Genomic DNA, 22,402 nt, shown 5'->3' with positions numbered 1-22,402 from the left:
CATTTTCTTTCCCCTAGCTTACCTTGTAGTAATACAGTATGCCTTACCTAGAGCACACAAAATATGTGCTAATGGAAAAGAGGTCTCTTTACTAAGATTATATCTTTGAGGTTCTCAGAGAGGGACTAGCCTGATAGAGGAGGGGATTAGCCCTGTTTCAGTTGGGTTTCAGTCATTTGCAATGAAAAGTCCTAACGGATACATTCAGGGAAACCCTCTCTCCCTCAGCTGTCAAACCAGAAATCCACTGGTCTCTTAGTAAGGTTGCCCTAACCTTTTGCACGCTGCAGCCGGAGGGATCTAAATAGCTGAGAGCTCAGGTCTGTGCTTTCTGCCTCTATGGATCTCTGCACCAAGGAAGCAGTTTTCTTCTTTCACCATGCTCCTTTAACCCAGCCTCCCTATCTCCAGAAGTGCCTATTCTGTTGTCATCCTCATAGGACATTTCCGACCCCAGGCTCCTGGGATGAAGGCCTGCTGCTTCCCTTGCAAATTTCATTTTCCCAGATGACAGTCTCTGTGCCTATTGAAGGCAATTTCCTTGATTAAATTCTTTTTAATGATGGATCCTATGGCTTCTGGGAGGCTGGGTTCCACCATTTACTTTACTTGACATTTTGAAACATTTTAGGTATATAACAAATGACAGCAAATAAAATCAGTACCCCTCCCCCCATTACCTATTTTGTGTTTCTGGGAAGCATGTCCAGATAGCTTTAGGTAGGAGCTTCAGGGAGCAGCTAGACAGCTTTAGGAAGATACTGCTGTTTCCTGGGTTTAAGGGGAACGACAGCATTTTCTGTCTTTCACCAAGTGCTGCTCACTATGTCTCTTTTCTGTACCAAGCCATGTGCTTGGGGCTGAGGCACTGAGAGAGAGGGAGGGAGAGAAATGGACAAAGAAGTCACAACTCCTGTCTTCAAACCACACATGTGACCTTATTCTGGAGAGTCCACATCTGTCAGCTATTTCATCTTCTGCCTTTGTCACGGTGCTGCTGTGGAGAACAAGTAGGTTTATGGCTGGGGAAGCACCCCAAGAGTCTCTCGGGTGGGAGGTGGAGGTAGTAGTATTCTTGTGGTCAGTCTTAGTTACTTCCAGGATGATCCAGGGTCTCCTTTTCTTTGACTCTGCCTATGCCATCTGACCTAGGGGCTGGACCCATCTGTGTGAGGTCCCAGAAACAAAAGCATCTAGAAGAACAGAGATCACGAAGAGCACAGACCCAGCATAGTCACCTCAAATAGTAATGAGGAGTGGGGTACCATGACACCTCCGGTTGCTCATTGATTTAGCCTATGGCTTGTGCTGAGTGAAAGGATGTTATCCAGACTTAGTCCTCAGCCTGGTGAAGCCACTATACCCTTGCTGAACTGCTCAGCAAGCACTGGACACCAAATACAAATCTGATCTCACAATCTTCACTGTCCCCTAAATTTGTGCACCCCATCCTCATCCCCACCCCTTCCATCTAGCTTTTCTGCACAAAATCTTAGAAGTAATCCCTGACTCCTCCCACTCCTTTCTCATTTTCAAATAGACACTGAATTCCGTTCATTCTATTTTCTGAATTCTGATCTCATCTGTCTGCTTCTTTCTCATCTCCCTATTCCAGGACAGGCCACCACTGTCTCTCATCTAGTCCTCTGTAATAGTCAACTAGTTGGTCCCATGCTTGTACTCCTACCTACATTTAAAAAGGAAAATCAGAGCATGTCAACCCCTTTCTTAGAACATATATTGGCTTCCCATTGCTTTCAGGAGAAAGCCTCCATTCCTTACTATGATCTCTAAGGCTCTGTGTGTAATCTGTTCCCTCTCTGCCTCTCTATCTTTATCTCCTACCAAACTCTCCCTAAGTCTATGCGCTGCAACCTCACTGACCTTCTTGTGAGGTTTATCCTATTTCAGAGTCTTGCTTGTACTTGAGAAGCTTCCCTCTCAGTCCTACCCTTTCACCATCAACTTTCTTTACTTTCTGGTCTCTGTTAAGACTGGATTGACCTTCCTCTCATACCTCCTTAGTACTCCATATATTGTCTTCTTCACATTTCTCAAAGTGGATTGAAATTAGTATGCAATGAGTGGTTGTATGTGGCCCTCATCTTCCCATATTGAGCTCCATGAGGGTGGTGGCCATGGCTCTGCTCACCACTGGGTCTACAGGCCGTGGCCAAGGCCTAGTACAAGTGTGGCGCAGAGCAGGAACATGCTGACTCATCTAAGTTTGGTTAGTTTTCTAAACCAGTTGACATCCAATCTCTCTGCTTGCTGTAGCCCTGAACCTGAGTGAAAACCATTAATAAGTCCATTTTGAGCTACATTCTTTGCCTCAAATCCTTCTACTATCTCTCTGTCCTACTCAAAGCCACCATCATTTGTCTCATCTAGATTTCTACAGCTGCCTTTCTATCTGGATACCTTTCAGCTTTTTCTCCTCAAACTCTTTTCACTTACCTTAGACTTACTTTTTTTTATGCCACTCTCATGCCTGTGCTTATGCTGTTCTTTTCTACTGGGAATGTTCTTTCCTGATATTTCATCTTGCCCAAATTGTACCCATTCTTTAGGACATACTTTAATTGATAACCTTTGAATTTAGTTTTCTCTCATTCTCTCCTTCTCCTAGCTGAAAGAGATTCTCCTCCTCTTCTGAACTCCAATGGTATTTTTATCAGTACTTCCTTCATGGTTCTGATGACTTTCTGTCCTGTATTAGTGTTGTGAGTGAACAAGATAAACTCTGATTACCACTTATCTGGGCACTGGGAGCAAAAGGTCATCTTTCTATCCCCCTTGGTACCTGACACAGTGCTTGCCACATCAGAGGGTCACAATACATGTTTGTGGAATGAATCCATGAACTCTCCTTCAGCCTCTTCCTCCCCTACTCACCTGACTACTCAGATATGCTGTATTAGTTTCCTACAGCTGCCATAACAAAGTACCAACACTGGGTGGCTAAAACAGCAGAAATTTATTGTCTCTCTTTTCAGAGTCTTGAAGTCCAAAATCAGGGTGTTGGCAGGGTCGATTCCTTCTGAGGGCTGAGGGAAAGATCTGTTCCAGAACTCTCTCCTTGGCTGCTAGTTGCCTGTCTTCTCCTTATAGGCAAACTTCTTCTCCTTTACATTGTCTTCCCTCTATGCATGTCTGTCTTCATGTCTAAATTTCCCCTTTTTATGAGGGTATCAGTCACATTGATTTAAGGCCCATCACCCTAATGACCTTATCTGTTAACTAATTACATCTGCAATGACTCTATCTCCAAATTTGGTCACATTTTTAAAAAGATTTATTTATTGGGGTGCCTGGGTGGCTCAGCAGTTGAGCGTCTGCTCAGTGGTTGGGCATCTGCCTTCAGCTCAGGGCATGATCTCAGGGTCCTGGGATTGAGTCCCATGTCAGGCTCCTTGCATGGAGCCTGATTCTCCCTCTGCCTGTGTTTTTGCCTCTCTCTCTGTCTGTTATGAATAAATAAATAAAATCTTTAAAAATATATTTATTTATTTATTTTATAGAGAGAGATAGAGAGCACGATGAGGGGAAGAGGGGCAGAGGGAGACAGAAAGAGAGTGTTAAGTAGACTCCGCACTGAGCATGGGGCTCAATCTCACAACCCTGAGATCATGACCTGAACCGAAACCAAGAGTCCAGCACTTAACCGACTGCACCACCCAGGGGACCCCCAAATATGCTCACATTCTAAGGACTCTGGTTAGGACTTCAACATAAGAATTTTATGGGGGACATAATACAATCTACAACTTACCCCCCAATCAAGACAAAGAAAAATTGCTCTTCAGGACCTAAACCTTAATTAATTCCAACTCTAGTCAAGTGCTTACTGTATAGGGGATGCCCAAGTAAGAGCAGTAGAATGAAAGAAATACATATTTCTCTGCTCATTTGGATCTGAGGGTGGGATGACAGTATAATAGTGCCTAGCATGGTTCCTGGAGCATAGCAAGTATCCTATAAATGTTTAAAGAATACAGTGATGCTATGGGAGTCAGTGGCCCCAGATTTTAGACTGCCAATTTTGCCACTTGTTTGCCATGTAGCACTGAGAAGTCACTTCCAGCCTCTCAGACTTAGTTACCCCACTTTAGGATCTTAGGGTCTGTCCAGGTCAAACACAGCCTGGCCATTCCTGATGGAATGTCATGGAGAAGAATAAAATCATGATCCACATCAGTGAAGAATGCTCTTGTCCTGCCTTGTCAGTTCTACAGCCAACTTGTTTGTGGACCTGTGGCCCCATGCTGGAGCCCCACATTCCTTGTTCTTGGCTTCCATAGCACAGGAAAGGTTGTGCTTATTTCACACGGCTGTCAGGAAAACTCTCTAGGTGATTCAGACTCTTGGAATTCTTAAGAGCAGGTACCATGACTTTTGACTTTTTTAAAAAATTATTTTTATTTCTCTGTTATAGAAAATTTCAAGCAGACATGAAACTTAAAGAGAAAAGTATAGTGAGCTGCCCTTACCAGTTACCCAGCTACAACAATCATCAACTCAAGGGCATTCTTTTCTTTAAAAAAAAAAAAAAAGATTTATTTATTTATTTATTATTTATTTATTTATGAGAGAATGAGTGAGAGAGGGGCAGAGGGAGAGGGAGAGAGAGAGAAGCAGACTCTCCGCTGAGCAGGGAGCCCACAACAGGGCTCAATCTCAAGACCTCAAGATCATGACCTGAGCAGAAACCAAGAGTCAGACACTTAATCAACTGAGCCACCCAACTCAAGGCTGTTTCATCTATATCCCTACCTATTTTGTCCTATCAATCATATATTGTTTGAAGCCATTCTCACACATCAGGCCATTTCATCAATAAACGCTTCAAGATATGTCTCTAAATGGTAAGGTAATTTTATCATCCTATCATATCTAAAAATTAATGATTCCTTAACTATCAAATATCCTGTTCACATTAAAAATCCCTCAGTTGTGTCACAAATGTGTTCTTACCTTTGGTATATTTGACCCAGGGTCCAAACAGGGTCCATACGTTGTCTCTCAAATATCTTTCAATCATGAAGTTCCCCCTTCTTTTTTTGTCTCCTTGAAATTTCTTCATTGAAGCAAACAGGAGACTATAAACTCCTGCCTCTCTGTTTCCCTGGTGCCTAGTGTGGCACTAATAAAAGAATCAGAACTTAAATGATGTTGAGAGAATGAATTAACAGGTACGTGAAGGCTCATAGCCTCATCAGCCTGGTGCCTTGCTTGGATGGGGCTTCCACTTCTCAGCTGCCTTTGCCTGTTGTCCATCCTTGGACTGGTGTCTCTTTGTCGAGCCTCAGTTTCCTGGTCTGCAGAGTGGAGCTGCTGATCCCTGCCTTCTGCTCCAGCTCCTGGGAGGTTGTGACAAAGGCTGGGATTTTAAAAATAAAGCCTAAAACAGCTTTGAGCAATTGGTGCTATAAATACCAGAGGAGGAATTCTATTATTAAATGTCCTTTGTTCATAGAAGCTTTAGGCAGAGTGGTAAGGTTGAGAAGTAGAACCCCTTTTCTTTTTCTTTGGTGCTTTTAGGAGTGTGGTGACTAGAACAGGCTGGGCTAGGCGCACGCCCCAGGGGTGGGGAGTCCAGTCAGCGCCGCTCTGGCTGGGGCAGGCTTGCAATATCCTATTGCATGCTGGCAAAAATAGAATAGCCAGGAGAATGTGAGGACGGAGACAACTGTTCCTGTTTTGAAAAGCGTCGGAAGGATGTAGCTACAGGTGGGGGTGAAGGTCTGCCCCTAAGAGCAAAGCCCAGCCAGGAAGTTGCTGTGCCCCCATGCTGGAGAGCTGAGATTTGGGCTGGACTCCCGACAGCACCCGTGGCCCCAGTGTCTGGTCATGTCACTGATGACAATGGAGAACTTCTTCCCTGGAAATTCTGCACGTGTTTATGAGTCAATTAGTTTTCATTCCAAACAAAGAGATCAGAGAAGCTCTGATGAGTGGCCAAGAACTGCTACAGAAGAATGAATAGCCAGTTAGGTCAAGTTTCAGCCTTCCCTGGTTTGAAGAGAATTCCATGCCAGCAGCCATGAGATATTGCTCTGGCTCATGCAAGCAGCCAGGAAACAAAAGAGGGCCTCCCCTTTGGGGCATATTTGACCTAACCTGTACTCCAGTGGGAGGCTTTAGGTGGTATTCCCCCACTACTCCCCCCTTACTCATCTCCTCTCTCACCCCCAGCCCCACTTTTTACTAGGTGGCACTTGTTGAGATAATACCTCTGGTCTAGAATATACTGGGTGTCCCTGTAGGGTGTGTGCTATGGGAATTACAAAAATCACAACAGAACATGGGAGTTTGCAAAATGATCACTAGGAATTTAAAAAGTAAATTTAAAAGTAATGAGGACCTAAATGTACCCATATGTGAAGTGGGAAGTTTTAAAGTTTCAGCCTTTTCTGAGCTTTCTGTGTGCCCAAAAGAGGAGCTTATTTTGGAAGTGGAAGAAGTATGATTTTTTTCCTCATCAACTCAAAAGTGGTTGAACCAATTTAGCTCGAACTATAAAAAGACAAAAACCAAATGCGCTCTGGTACAAGATTTCTGTGTGGAATTAGAGTGGAAGCAACTAGAGGGGTAAGAGTATGGAGACCTAGTGCCTTGAAATCCTGTTCTTCCAGCTGATTTTCTGAGGCCCACCAGAGGGTCTTAAGGGTGGGTTTAGGGCCTGGGGTTCTGAGTCAAATAGGCAACTAATTCAAAATAAAATCCTCTTTTTAATAGGAGGTTACTGGAAGTTTCCTGGAATCTGAAATTATTTTTCTAAGCATTCTCATTTTTGTGTAAAGCTTCCAGCACAACCAGGATTTTCATTATGTGTTTAATGAATGAATTTAACTATATATTGACCTAAAGAAGGAAATGGTCTAGAGCCATTAAGAATACAACTTTGGAGACAGGTGCATCTAGGTTCATACCCAGCTCTTACCCTTATCCCCCTTTCTAGCTGCTTGAACTTGATGCTGCGCCTACCACTTCTTCTGTAGAACCCAGATGAATTTACGTCAGGCTTTGATAAATATTAATTAAGATGATAAACATGAAACACTAAGAATAGTGCCTGACACATAATGAAACCCCAAAATAGTGGTTATAGTAGTTGTAGTAGTAGTGGTATTTACAACATTGGGGATGGTCTGAGGGCTTGCCTTCATGTGCTTTTCTACCAAATCATCTAAATTAGTGTTTTTCTTTTTTTTAAAAAAAATTTTATTGGAGTTCAATTTGCCAACATATAGCATAACACCCAGTGCTCATAGGTTAGTGTTTTTCAAAAAAGTAAACATTTTCTGGTGACCAGCAATAAGAAATATATTTTATGTGGTGATCAAGTACCCATAAACACAGAAGAAATAAAAGTTTCACAGAACAATACTCACCCTTACTGTGTGCAATGCATGCTATTCTAGTCTAGTCTACTTTATTGTATTCAATTCTATTCTATTCTACTCTATTTATTTTATTTCCTTTCATCTTTAAATGTTGATACAGCCTGCTATATAGCTTTCACCACTATCTAATGGGTCATGGCCCACTGGTTGTTAAATGCTTACCTAGATGAAGCTGGGGAAGTCACTTAGCACTCTCAGGATCCCAGACAGCCGTCTTCTTCTGAATTAACACCTCTGGCTAAGGGTTTGGAGCCAAAATAGATGTTTCCTGAATTTTCTTCCCCATTAAAACTACCTGTCGGAACAATGAATGACAGCTACAAAGTGATTAGACATCAGACCTCCTCATGCTTTCACCATTGTTCTGGCTCCTGGATGAGGACGTTCTTTTCAAGACCCTTCTTGCCAGTCAGGCCGGCATCCGGATTTGGCTGCAGAACCTGGCACAGACATGCAAGTGCGTGCGTGAGTGCATGCATGCATGCATATGAGCGAGAGAGGGAGAGGGAGAAGGAAAAACAGAGAGAGATTGAGAGAGAGAGAGAGAGAGAGAGAGAGAGAGAAAGGGAATGTGTGTTAGGAATTGGGGAAAACAGGGAAAGGACTGCCAACGTCTCAATGTTTCTCTCTAACATCTACCTATCAAGTTTCTGCCAGATTGGAGGGGAATGCCCACTCCTCTGGGTAGTAACACTTTCCAAAAGGATCCTCCTTCTCTGGAGATGCCTGACACAGTGGAAAAGAGCCAAAGCACCAATAGTCGCCAGCTCTTTGCTCCGCCTCCCTGGTTTGGTCCCTTCGCCTTGACAGAGCCTTGGTCCCAGTAAGATGATATGACCACAGCTGGTCTCCTACACTTAGAACAAGTTGGAAGCAAGAGAACTTGGGGAAGGAATTTGGTTTCACTAAAAATAGCTGCAATATAGACCCTGTGACTTACCACTCCTCAGAACAGTCTGATGTGAACTGCACAGGGTCCACTGACCCCTGCGATTACTTTGGACTTTTTGCTTTCCCTGCTGGGAGCCCTCGAAACCAGGAGGGGCTTAGGGAGTTGGGGTGCTTTGGCTCAGATGCAGACTCTTGCAAATCTCAGAAACGCTCGATGATGATATGATCAAGAAGCTTCCTCCCCCCCGGGAGCGCGTGACTGTTGGCACTAATAACAACAGGTCCCTTTAAGATTTTAGTTCATGGTGGGATCTTGTTTGCTCCTCACTGCCAGGCCCATTGCGTCTCCACTTCTAAGGTAGGTGAAAACAAACTAACTGGGGAAATGCTACTGGAATTGTGATCCTCTTGGGTAACCCCTGCCTGGGTTTCCTTGGCCGAGGGCCGGGGGGGGCAAATGTCAGGACAGGACGTAGCTTATAAATAAAAGTCTAAGTCCATGCTCCCAACACCCACAGTAATGTTTGGGAAGTCATTCCTGTCCTTGATCAAGCCACGGTAATGTTTGGCGATTATTTCCTTTTCTCTCACCCTCCCACCCAAAAACCAAGGTAGTAGCTAGCAGGAAAGCACCTCAAATGTTAAATTTCACCCTTTATCAACTTCTCTACCTAGAGCTGCTTTATTGTAGATGCCCTGTCCTTCTTGTCCTGCTGGTAAATCTGAGAATGTGAATTTGGCTCAGAACATTGGTTGTCTGCGTTTGCCTCTTTTGCTATTCAGCCACAGAGATATTATAGAGCTGCCTAGAGTAGGGATTCCCATAATCCAGGCAGTCGCCTCAAAAGAGGGAAGCCAGTCCAGGTACACAAAAGATTTGCTTGGATTCCATTTTCTTCCTGAAATGCTGCTGTCAGAACTCATCTCTGATTTCTAGCCTGTTTATAGCAGTGAGCCTTGGAAACGGACTTGGAATCAAAGGGGAGCTAGAAACTTTTAGGGGTAAAATTAGGAGCCCTCAGAGAGAAAAAGAAACTGCCTTAGTTGTTGGGAGGTGAAACACTAACAACTTCTTGCTTAAAGTTGACTTTAGAGCACTGTGCTAAATGAACTCCTGTGCCAACATTCCAGCTTGCCAAACAAAGGTGTTTTCGTGTAAGCGAAGAGACACTTCAGTAACAGATATGCTTACTTTAAATGAAAAGCATAATCTTAAAATATTACATGGCTGGAAGAAATGAATCTTCAGATGCCAACTCATCATCCCTGTGCATTTTGTAGAGGGATGGATTATTCTAACTAACACTTGGACATTGTATCCCCTCCTCACTTTCTTTCATCCATCTTCAATGTAGATGAGTGGATGAGTGTCCAAAGAGCATAAACTTAAAATCTTAAACCTAGAAGAAACATCTTGGGAGTCATATGGTGTGTAATTCTTATTGGAGGATAAGTTGGGATGAGTGACCTCAACATGGATACGCGGTGGATATTTCCGTTTTGAAGCCAGGGCTCTATCAGCATCACATCCTACTAGCACTTTCTCCTTTCCCATATTATTATTTTAAGGTTCATTTGTGTTGCTGCAAAGCTAGATGAAACATTTTGAATTATTTTCCCCATGTTGCATTTGTGCAGCCATATGGCATCATCAATACCAGGTGCTGGTCTTACCACCCAAACATGTTGTCACATCTTATTGAAAGTTGTCAGGGGTTTTGCATTCAAATTGGGTGTGTGTTTTATTGAAGCATCTTAGAGAAAGTGAGTCTCTGAAGGTTGCCTCCAAGTAGCACACTTGCCTAGTACTTTGAACAAGGGATTCCACTAATAAAACCTCCGTGAACAAACAGCTTTTCAGGAATGCATTGTCAGTAAAGCAATGATTCTTAAACTCCATTTCATGAACTAGTGCCAGGCTAGGTGCTCAGGAATCACCTGGATTATTTAAGAATATAATTTCTGGGCCACATCCCTGCAAATGCAGATTTAAAGGGTCTGGGAATGGATCCCTGGAACCCGGACTTTTAGCAAGCAAGCATTCTTCTGATGCATGGCCAGATTTGGGGAGCATTGTAAAAATCAATGTCCTCCTGCTTTTGTTTTGTTTGTCTGTCTCAAATCTCTCAATGATTTTCTTTTGTCCTTAGAATAGAAACTTTATTCCTTAGAATAGGAATAGCCCTAACCCATCTTTTGAATCTTATTCCTCATTATGCCTCTTCACCAACCCCTGCCCCCTGTCAAGTCAAACGGAGCACTTCCCATTTTGCTTTCATGCCCAAGTACTTTACTAATGCTATTGCCTTCGACTGCTGTGTCCTTCCTCACTTTCCTGCACACCCAAATATGCCCCTCTATTTTTGTGGTCTATACTTTAGTGTGCATAAGAAGGACTTGGAGGACTTCTTTAAAATACCACTCCTGGGACTCACTTCTGGGGATTCTGATTCAGCAGGTCTGGAGCACCTCAGAGGTTGTGATGCTGACCTTGCTTTCAGAAACAGTGCATCTAGCTCAAATGCCCTCTCTTTCTCTAAGTAGGCTCTATGCCCAACATGAGGCTTGAACTCATGATCCCCCCCCCCATCAAGAGTCACATGCTCTACTGACTGAGCTAGCCAGGTGCCCCTCCAGTGTCATCTCTTTATAAAACTATCTTTTTTTTTGGTATATTTTTTTATTGGAGTTCGATTTGTCAAGATATAGTATAACACCTAGTGCTCATCCCATCAAGTGGGATCCCATCAAGATTTCCTCAGTGCCTGTCACCCAGTCACCCCATCCCCCTGCTCACCTCCCCTTCCACTACCCCTTGTTCATTTCCCAGAGTTAGGGGTCTCTCATGGTCTGTCACCATCTCTGATTTTTCCCACTCATTTTCTCTCCTTTCCCTTATGATCCCTTTCACTATTTTTTTATATTCCCTGTATGAGTAAAACTATATAATGTAAAACCATCTCTTGAAGCATTCATGTTTCCCCATGTCAACTTCCATAGCATTTTGTTTAGAGCTCTGAAATTTAAAATTTCATTCTCTTTTTATTTGAATTATTGCTGGACATCATCATTTGCCTCATGTGACAAACATTCATCAAGTACCTAACATAAAAGGTGTATCTTTCCTTATAAAACCCAAGCTTCTTAGGAGATAGGATCTCTGCTCATTGATCTCTGGAAACACCTTGGGCATGACTGTGGAGTGTGTCAGTGGGCATAGCAAAGCTTACATCACTCTGCGGTATATGAGGCAAGGAAATCACCTATCCCAAAATAAAGCTTTATTTTCCCTAAGAGATGTGGATGCGAGGCAGGTCCTTTTTGTCTCCATGCCCCAAATCTGAGATTTATGCACAAGAGTGGGATCTGAGAAGTCTTCTGGGGTTGGGCAATCTCAGAGCACAGCGATGACTGAATTCCAGGGAGTCTTTTGGCTTAGGTAGGATGGGAAAGTACCGGCTTTTCTAAATACAGTAGTTCCGTCCTAAGGGAGGGATGAACACAGTACCAAGGGGTGCAGAGGAGGTGCAGGAGACATTGGGTGATGGGGATCTGCAGGGTCTTCCTCCACTTGAGATGGGCTTCCTTTCGTTGCTTTACCAGGTGTAGCACTGCAGCTCCTCTGGAATTGTTTGTCATTGAAATGCTAAGGCTCCTTAATTATTTTTAATTAACTTATATACATCTAAAATAACTATATAAAACATATGTAATAACCCATGTTACTAACTTAATATGTACCCTTCCATGTTTTATTCTCATGTAACTATGTGAAACATGCATATGTACACATATATACATGCATGTGTCTTTTATAGAGTATTTTACAGAAATTATATCATGTTACACTTTTCTGCATTTTATGCTTCTTGCCGTTTACCTTACTGTTTACGAGCTGTGTGACCTTAGGGCTTCAGTTTCCTCATCTAGGAAATGAAGATGGTAATACTGCCTGTCCATAGGGTTGCTGTGAGGATTCATTGAGTTAAAATACATAGAGCCTTAAGACAGGGCTCTATGTGAGTGTTTGCTATTGTCATCATGACAGCCATTCTCATCAAACAAAACCTACAAATCGGCTGCACTTGCTTAAGTTCATTCTTTTTTTTTTAAGTTCATTCTTTTTGATGGCAGCACAGGATTTTGTGATATAGATGGTGACCAGGTTATTCAACCATTTGACTTTTAGCAGACATTCAATTTGCTTCCATTTTTTGGTCACTAAAGAGCAACATGGCAATACACACCTCTGTATATATACCCTTGTTTTTCTTGTGCTAGGAAAGATTTCTGGGAATGGAATAGCTGGGTTGAGGGGTATACATATGTTGCTTTAAATTTCACCAAATATTGCAATACTTCTTTTTAAAAAGCATGTAACAAATGCACAGTTCCACCAATAATATATAGATGTATGTATAGCTTTTCCTGCGATCCCAGGAACAGCTGATTTTACTACTCTTAAATTTTAACAGTCCTATGGGTGAAAAGTGTCATCTCATTGTTACTTAAAAGTTGAGTTTCTCTGGCTATTCATGAATGTGAGCATTTTTTGAAAAAAAAAAAAAAACTGTTGACCATTTGGATTTGCTTCATATGTTGAAGTGGTTCTTCATGTGCTCTGCCTATTTTTGGAATGGGTTGTTTTTCCTTGTCAATTTGTAAGAGCTCCTTGTACATTATAGCTATAAGCCCCTCATCTGTTCTTTGCATGCAGCTATGTTTCCAATTTCTTGTTTTATTTTAACTATTGTGCCTTGTGCCAAAATTTTGAAAAATTGTATATAGCCAAATTTCTTTTCTAACTTCTGGGTTTTAAGGATTGGTTAAGAGGGTATCCTTACTCCTATGTTGTGCATGTAGTTTCTCAGATTTTCTTGCAGGGCTTTTACTGTTTCTATATGTAAATATGTCTTTTTCTAGAAACTGTATTGATTTTTGGCATAAAGTATAGGCTCAATTACATATTATTTCAAATTAATAGCCAGTTGCATCTGTGTTGTTCATTAACAATCCATCTCTTTCCCACTGAAATGAAATACCGCTTTGGCCATGTATTAAATGCTTATATATGGGGTTCAATTCCACATTCTCTATTTTATTCCCTTATCTAATTGCCTATTATTCCTATGCCACTACTAAGTTTCGACTTGATTATGGTGACTTTAGGGTATATTCTGATATCTGGCTTGAGATGTGTGTCTCTCCCATTATCCTTATTTGTCATGGTTATTCTAAGGGTTTTATTCTTCTGTAAAAGTATCAAGATACTTATATTATGTCTATAAACAAATGTTCTCTTCTTCTCTTGAAAAATGTCGGGAATTTTAATTGGATTAAAAATATTGATTTGGGGAGAATTAAAATTTTATGATATGAAGTCTTATGATTTTTTCATTTATTCCTTTTTTTTCAGATTTTGTTTTATGTCCTTCAGTAAGCTATTGCTGTTTTCTTCACACTGGTCTGGTGCTTGTTAAATTTAGTCCTGTGTATTATATAGGCTTTTTTCATTATTCTGAATGTCGTTTTTCCTATATTCATTTTGTGGTGTTGATCCCTTGAATAGAGAAACACCGTCTTGTATAGCAAACTTGTATTTCTTTACTGTACCACTTGCTCTAAATAAGTCTCACAGGCTTTACTATAGTGCTTTGTCTAGATGTACAAATATACCATTAACAGGCAAGGAAATCTTTGTACTTTCTGATATTTATAATAGTTCTTTCTTTTTGAGGGGAGGGTCAGGTCTTTTTTTTTAATAAATTAATTTTTTATTGGTGTTCAATTTACCAACATACAGAATAACACCCAGTGCTCATCCCGTCAAGTGGCCCCTCAGTGCCCGGCTCTCTTTATATATATATATATATATATATATATATATATATATATATATATATATACTAGACTTTCCAAGACAATGTTGAATAATAATAGGGATGGGGGGATTCTTGTCTACTTCAGTATTTTATTTGAACAGGTGAGTGTTTTGTCATTTGAAATAGTATCTTGCACCTGCTTTTGGTAAATAGTCTGTATTAAGAAATTTTCTTCTAATCCTGTTTATTTTCTTTTTTTAAAGATTTATTTATTTATTCATGAGACACACAGAGAGAGAGGCAGAGACATAGGCAGAGGGAGAAGCAGGCTCCTTGCAGGGAATCTTATGTGGAACTTGATCCCCAGACCAGTATCACACCCTGAGCTGAAGGCAGACGCTCAGGAGTCCCCATAATCCTGTTTATTTCCAAAATGTATTACGAATTACAGCTGAATGTATCAATTGACTTTGAAGCTTTTCTTGATATCATTATTCACATGATTTTTCCTCATTAATTAATTGATGTAATTAATTATGCCAGTAGATCTGCTGATATTGAGCCTCCTTTACATTTTCAAGTGTAGTCCTATATGTCAGTTAGTAATTTCTGTAAAACAAGCCAGCCAAATCCCCAGTGGCTTCAAAAACAGCAATCATTTGTTTTTGCTCATGTTTTCTTCAGGTTAGTTGGGGTCTGGGTGATAGAGTCTGAGCTTGGCTTAGTGGCTTCGCTTGTCACTTTAGGTCTGTTGATCTTTTGAGGCTGCTTTGCTTCAGGTTGTTGTGGCTGGAGCAGCTCTGACTCAGGTAACTCTTATCCTCCTACTTGCCAGGGCAAGTAGACTAGCCAGGCTAGTCTTAAAGTGATTGCAGAAGCTCAGGCAGGAAGGAAGATGGAAATGTATGAAGCCTCTTAATGCATAGGCTGGGTAGTGAGACACTTCTACCTCATTTTATTTGCCCAAAGTCATTTGGCTTATTCTAAAGTTAAGGGGCAGAGAAATGTATTCCATATTGATGGCAAGAACTCCAAAATCACTTATATAAATAAGATGTTTTAAGTAAACCTCAGGGTAACCACAAAATAAAAACCTGTATTAGATATGCACAAGAGAAGGAAATCAAAATTTACCACTATCAAAAAGCATCAATTCACAAAGGAAGAAAGCAAGAGAGGAAGAAAAGAACTATCAAGATCCAGAAGACAATGAACAAGAATGCAATAGTAAGTCCTTACCTGTCAGTAACTACTTGAAGTGGAAATGAATTGAATTCTCTAAACAAAAGGCATAGAGTGGATGGATGAACAAAAAATCAAGACCCATGTATATGCTGCCTACAGGAGACTCACTCAATTTTAGGGCACTCACAAACTCAAAGTGAAGGATAGAAAAGTACATTCCAAAAGAGAGAATGTGTAGCTATACTTACATCAGACAAAATAGACTTTAAGTTAAAAACTGTAACAGGAGACAAGGTCATTATATAATGATATGGGGGTCAATTCATTAAGAAGATATAACAATTATAAATATATATGCAACCAATATCAGACTACCTAAATTTATTAAGCCAACTCTAACAGATGTGAGGGGTGTTATAGACAGTAATATAGTAATAGTAGGGGACTACAGTACCACACTCTCAGCAGAGAAAGGATCATCCAGATAGAAAATCAATAAGGAAACATTGGACTTCAACTATACTTTAGGCCAAATAGACCTAAAATACACACACAGAACATTTTACCCAATAGCAAAAGAATACACATTTTTGTCAAGTGCAAGGAACATATTTCAGGATAGATCATGTGTTATGCCACTAAACAAGTCTGGCAATTTAAAAAGATTGGAATCATACCAATTATTCTTTCCAACCATAATGGCATAAGACTAGAGATTAATGACAGGAGGAAAATTGGAAAAATCACAAATATGTGTAAATTAAACAACATACTCCTGAACAACCAGTAGTGCCAAGGGTAAAATCAAAAGGCAAATAAAAAAGTATCTGGAAACAGATGTGAAAATGCAAATACAGTATACCAAAATGTATGAGATGTGGCAAAAGCTGTGCTAAGAGGGAAGTTAATACTGATAAATGCCTACATCAAGAAAAAAGGAAGATCTCAAACAACCTAACTTTATACCTCAAGGAACTACAAAACAAGAACAAACTAAGTGCAAAATTAGCAGAAGGAAGGAGATAACAAAGATCAAAGCAGAAATAAATGAAATACAGAATAGAAAAAACAATAAAAATATAGCAATGAAACCAAGAGTTGTTTTTTGAAAAACAAACAAACAAACAAACAAACAGAAAAACCATGGACAAACTTTTAGCTGGATTTACCAAGAAAAAAAGAGAAAGGACTTAAGTAAATAAACTTATAAATGAAAGGGGAAGTATTATAGCCAATACCACAGAAATACAAAGGATCATAAGAGAATACTATGAACAATTATATGGCAACAAATTGGATAACCTAGAAGAAATGGATAAATTCCTAGAAACATACAACCTACCAAGTCTGAATCATGAAGAAATAGAAAATCTAACCAGACCAATAACAAGTAAGGAGATTGAATTGGTAATCAAAAATGTCCCAACACAGAAAATCTCTGCACAAGATAGCCTAACAGGTGAATTCTATCAAATATATAAAGAAGAACTAATGCAAATTCATTTGAACGCTTCCAAAAAATAGAAGAGAAGAGAATACTCCCAAACTCATTTTATGAGACTAGAATTGCCCTGATACCAAAGCCAGCTAAAGGTACAATAAGAAAAGAAAACTACAGGCCAATATCCTTGATGAATGTAGATGCAAAATTTCTCAAAGAAATACTAGCAAACTGAATTCCACAGAACCTTAAAAGGATCATATTATCAATAGGTGCAGAAAAAGCATTAGAGAAAAATAGCATCCTTCCATGATAAAAATAAAACCTCTCAAAAGGTTGTGTATAGAAGGAATATACTTCAACATAATAAAGGTCACATATGACACATCTACAGCTAACATCATACTCAAAGGTGAAACGTTGAAAACGTTTTCTCTAAGTTCAGGAATATGGCAAGTGTGCCCACTCTTACTACTTCTGTTCAACTTAGGACTGAAAGTCCTGGCCAAAGTGATTAATAACAAAAAAGAAATAAAGGGCATCCAAACTAGAAAAGAAGGAATATAATTGTTTCTGTTTGTTGATGACATGATCTTGTATTTAGAAAATCCTAATGACTCCACCAAAATCTCTTAGGACTAATATGTGAGTTCAGCAAAATTTCAGGATACAAAATCAACATTTAGGGTTGCCTGGGTGGCTCAGTCGGTGAAAAATCTGACTTTGGCTCAGGTCATGATCCCAAGGTCCTGTGACTGAGCCCCACATTGGGCTCTCTGCTCAGCAGGGAGTCCGCTTCTCCCTCTACCTCTCCCCCCTGCTTAGGATGTCTCTCTCCCTCTCAAATAAATAAAAATCTTTAAAAAATCAACATTTAAAAATCACTTGTATTTCTATACACTAGCAATGAACTATGTGAAAAATAAATAAAAAACACACTCTTGGGACGCCTGGGTGGCTCAGTGGTTGAGAGCCTGCCTTCAGCCCAGGGCGTGATTCTGGAGTCCCAGGATCGAGTCCCACATCAGGCTTCCTGCATGGAGCCTGCTTCTCCCTCTGCCTGTGTGTCTCTCTCTCTCTTGCTGTGTCTCTCATGAATAAATAAATAAATAAAAATCTTAAAAAAAAAACACACTCTTATTTACAATAGCATCAAAAAGAATAAAATACTTAGAAATAAATTTAACCCAGGAAGTAAAAAATCTATACACTGGCAACAATAAGACATTGATGAAAGAAATTGAAAACAACACAAATAAATAAAAAAATATCCTATGTTCATGGATCAGAGGAGTTACTATTATTTATTTTTATTTTTATTTTTTTGTATATTTTTTATTGGAGTTCGATGTGCCAACATATAGCATAACTCCCAGTGCTCATCCCATCCAGTGCCCCCCTTAGTGCCCATCACCAGTCACCCCATCCCCCCACTCACCTCCCCTACCACCACCCCTTGTTTGTTTCCCAGAGTTAAGAGTCTCTCGTGTTCTGTCACCCTCTCTGATATCTCCCACTAATTTTCTTTCCTTTCCCCTATAATCCCTTTCACTATTTTTTATATTCCCCAAATGAATGAGATCATATAATGTTTGTCCTTCTCTGATTGACTTATTTCACTCAGCATAATACCCTCCAGTTCCATCCACGTTGAAGCAAATGGTGGGTATTTGTCGTTTCTAATGGCTGAGGAATATTCCATTGTATACATAGACCACAGCTTCTTTATCCATTCATCTGTCGATGGACACTGAGGCTCCTTCCACAGTGTGGCTATTGTGGGCATTGCTGCTAGGAACATCGGGGTGCAGGTATCCCGGCATTTCACTGCATCTGTATCTTTGGGGTAAATCCCCAGCAGGGCAATTGCTGGGTCGTAGGGCAGATCTATTTTTAACTCCTTGAGGAACCTCCACACAGTTTTCTAGAGTGGCTGAACCAGTTCACATTCCCACCAACAGTGCAAGAGGGCTCCCCTTTCTCCGCATCCTCTCCAACATTTGTTGTTCCTATCTTGTTAATTTCCCCCATTCTCACTGGGGTGAGGTGGTATCTCATTGTGGTTTTGATTTGTATTTCCCTGATGGCCAGTGATGCGGAGCATTTTCTCATGTGCTTGTTGGCCATGTTGATGTCTTCTTTGGTGAAATTTCTGTTCATGTCTTTTGCCCACTTCATGATTGGATTGTTTGTGTCTTTGCTGTTGAGTTTATTTTTTTTATTTTTATTTTATTTTTTTTATTTATGATAGTCACACAGAGAGAGAGAGAGAGGCAGAGACACAGGCAGAGGGAGAAGCAGGCTCCATGCACCGGGAGCCCGACGTGGGATTCGATCCCGGGTCTCCAGGATCGCGCCCTGGGCCAAAGGCAGGCGCTAAACCGCTGCGCCACCCAGGGATCCCTTTGCTGTTGAGTTTAATAAGTTCTTTATAGATCTTGGGTACTAGCCCTTTATCTGATATGTCATTTGCAAATATCTTCTCCTATTCTGTAGGTTGTCTTTTAGTTTTGTTGACTGTATCCTTTGCTGTGCAAAAGCTTCTTATCTTGATGAAGTCCCAATAGTTCATTTTTGCTTTTGTTTCTCTTGCCTTCATGGATATATCTTGCAAGAAGTTACTGTGACCGAGTTCAAAAAGGGTGTTGCCTGTGTTCTTCTCTAGGATTTTGATGGAATCTTGTCTCACATTTAGATCTTTCATCCATTTTGAGTTTATCTTTGTGTAAGAGAATGATCTAGTTTCATTCTTCTGCACGTGGCTGCCCAATTTTCCCAGCACCATTTATTGAAGAGACTGTCCTTTTTCCAGTGGATGGTCTTTCCTGCTTTGTCGAATATTAGTTGACCACAGAGTTGAGGGCCCATTTCTGGATTCTCTATTCTGTTCCATTGATCTACGTGTCTGTTTTTGTGCCAGTACCACACTGTCTTGATGACCACAGCTTTGTAGTACAACCTGAACTCTGGCATTGTGATGCCCCCAACTCTGGGTTTCTTTTTTCAATATTCCCCTGGATATTCGGGGTCTTTTCTGATTCCACACAAATCTTAAGATGATTTGTTCCAACTCTCTGAAGAAAGTCCATGGTATTTTGATAGGGATTGAATTAAATGTGTAAATTGCACTGGGTAGCATTAACATTTTCACAATGTTAATTCTTCCAATCCATGAGCATCGAAAATTTTGCCATCTCTTTGTGTCTTCCTCAATGTCTTTCAGAAGTGTTCTATAGTTTTTAGGGTATAGAACCTTTTCCTCTTTGGTTAGGTTTATTCCTAGGTACCTTATGCTTTTGGGTGCAATTGTAAATGGGATTGACGGTTTAATTTCTCTTTCTTCAGTCTAATTGTTAGTCTAGAGAAATGCCACTGACTTCTGGGCATTTATTTTGTATCCTGCCACACTGCCGAATTGCTGCATGAGTTCTGGCGATCTTGGAGTGGAGTCTTTTGGGTTTTCTATGTAGAGTATCATATCATCGGCGAAGAGAGAGAGTTTGATTTCTTCCTTGCCAATTTGAATGCCTTTTACGTCTTTTTGTTGTTTGATTGCTGAGCCTAGGACTTCTAGTACTATGTTGAACAGCAGTGGTGAGAGTGGACATCCCCATCGTGTTCCTGATCTTAGGGGAAAGGCTCCTGGTGTTTCCCCATTGAGAATGATATTTGCTGTTGGCTTTTTGTAGATGGCTTTTAAGATGTTGAGGAATTTTCCCTCTATCCCTACACCCTGAAGAGTTTTGATCAGGAATGGATGCTGTATTTTGTCAAATGCTTTCTCTGCATCTATTGAGAGGATCATATGGTTCTTGGTTTTTCTCTTGTGATATGATCTATCACGTTGATTGCTTTACGAGTGTTGAACCAGCCTTGCATCCTGGGGATAAATCCTATTTGGTCATGGTGAATAATCTTCTTAATGTACTGTTGGATCCTACTGGAGGAGTTACTATTATTAAACTGTACATAGTGCCCAAAGCCATCTATAAATTCAGTGCTATCTCTATCAAATAATTTCAACGTCATTTTTCATAGAAATGGAAAAACTATCCTAAAATTCATATGAAGCCACAAAAGACCTCAAGTAGCCAAAGAGATCTTGAGAAAGGAGGAAACTGGAGACCTTACACTCCCTTACCTCAAACTGTATTGCAGATCTGTAGTGGTCAAAACAGTATGGTATTGGCACAAAAACATACCAATAGAAAAAATTAAGAGGCCACAAAGTAGGCAAGAATACTTAATGGAGAAAGCACAGTCTTTTCAAGAAATGGTGCTGGAAAAACTGGATACTTATGCAAAAGAAATGCAGTTGAACCCCTATCTTATACCACTCACAAAAATTAACTTGAAATGGATTAAGTATTTAATTATAAGGCCTAAAACTGTAAAACTTGAAAAAACCCCAAGACATTGGTCTTGGCAATGATTTTTTTTTATATGATGCCCAAAGTACAGGCAACAAAAGTAAAATTAACAAGTGAGACCACATTAAACTAAACACTTCTGCACAGCAAAAGAAACAATCAGTAAAATGAAAAGGCAACCTAAAGAATGAGAGAAAATATCTCCAAACTATGTATCTGATGAGGGGTTAATATCTAACATGTCTAAAAGAAATTCATACACTTCAATAGCAAAAAAAGAAAAAAAATTCAATTAAAAAATGGGTTAAGGACCCGAATCAACATTTTTTTGAAAAAAGACATACATTTGTGGCCAAGAGAGGGTGCATGGCTGGCTCAGTAGGTAGAGTATGCATGTGGTTCTTGATCTGGAGGTCCTGAGTTCTAGCCCCAAATTGGATGTAGAGATTACTTAAGAAATAAAATCAAATGTTAAAAAAATTACAATAAACTAATGTGGCCAAGACATATGTGAAAAGGTGCTCAACGTCAATAATAACCATGGAATTACAAGTTAAAAACACAATAAGATATCACCTCATTAGAGTGGCTGTTGTCAAAAAGACAAGAGATAACAACTGCTGTAGACGATGTGGAGAAAAAGGACCCCTTGTGTGCTGTTGGTGGGAATGTGTATTGGTATAGGCACTATGGAAAACAGTATGGAGGTTCCTTAAAAAAGTAAAAACATGGGGATCTCTGGGTGGCGCAGTGGTTTGGGGCCTGCCTTTGGCCCAGGGCGCGATCCTGGAGACCCGGGATCGAGTCCCACGTCGGGCTCCCGGTGCATGGAGCCTGCTTCTCCCTCTGCCTGTGTCTCTGCCTCTCTCTCTCTCTCTCTCTCTCTCTCTCTGTGACTATGATAAATAAATAAAGAAAAAAAAAGTAAAAATATAAGTACCATATGCCCCAGCAATCCTACTTCTGGGTATATAGTTGAAGGAGATGAAATCACCATCTTGAAGCCATACCTACATCCCCATGTTCACTGCAACATTATTCACAAAAGACAAGACATGGAAACAACCTAGGTGTCCATTGATGAATGAATGGAAAAAGAAGATATGGTGTATATATACAATGGAATATTGTTGAGCCATAAAAAGAAGGAAATCCTGCCTTTTGTGACAACAGGGATGGACATTGATGGCATTACACTAAGTGAAATAAGTCAGATGTAGAAAGGCAAATACTGTACAATCACATTTGTATGTGGAATCTGAAAACATCGAACTCATGGAAACAGAA

The 22,402-nt window shown here is 40.3% G+C and overlaps 1 protein-coding gene across 1 annotated transcript in view; it reads left to right on the top strand.

Annotated features, from left to right (window-relative positions):
* The first annotated feature begins 8,259 nt into the window (after positions 1-8,259).
* The window catches only part of FGF13 (fibroblast growth factor 13), a 510,479-nt gene continuing 496,336 nt past the window's right edge, over positions 8,260-22,402 (top strand). The window contains exon 1 of the mRNA XM_072744128.1: positions 8,260-8,655. The gene's annotated coding sequence lies outside the window, so the exon portion shown is untranslated. The remainder of the gene's footprint in view (positions 8,656-22,402) is intronic.

The sequence above is a fragment of the Vulpes vulpes genome, chromosome X (assembly GCF_048418805.1).
Source record: "Vulpes vulpes isolate BD-2025 chromosome X, VulVul3, whole genome shotgun sequence".
Taxonomy (NCBI): Eukaryota; Metazoa; Chordata; class Mammalia; order Carnivora; family Canidae; genus Vulpes; species Vulpes vulpes.
This window is presented reverse-complemented; position numbering and strand designations above follow the sequence as displayed.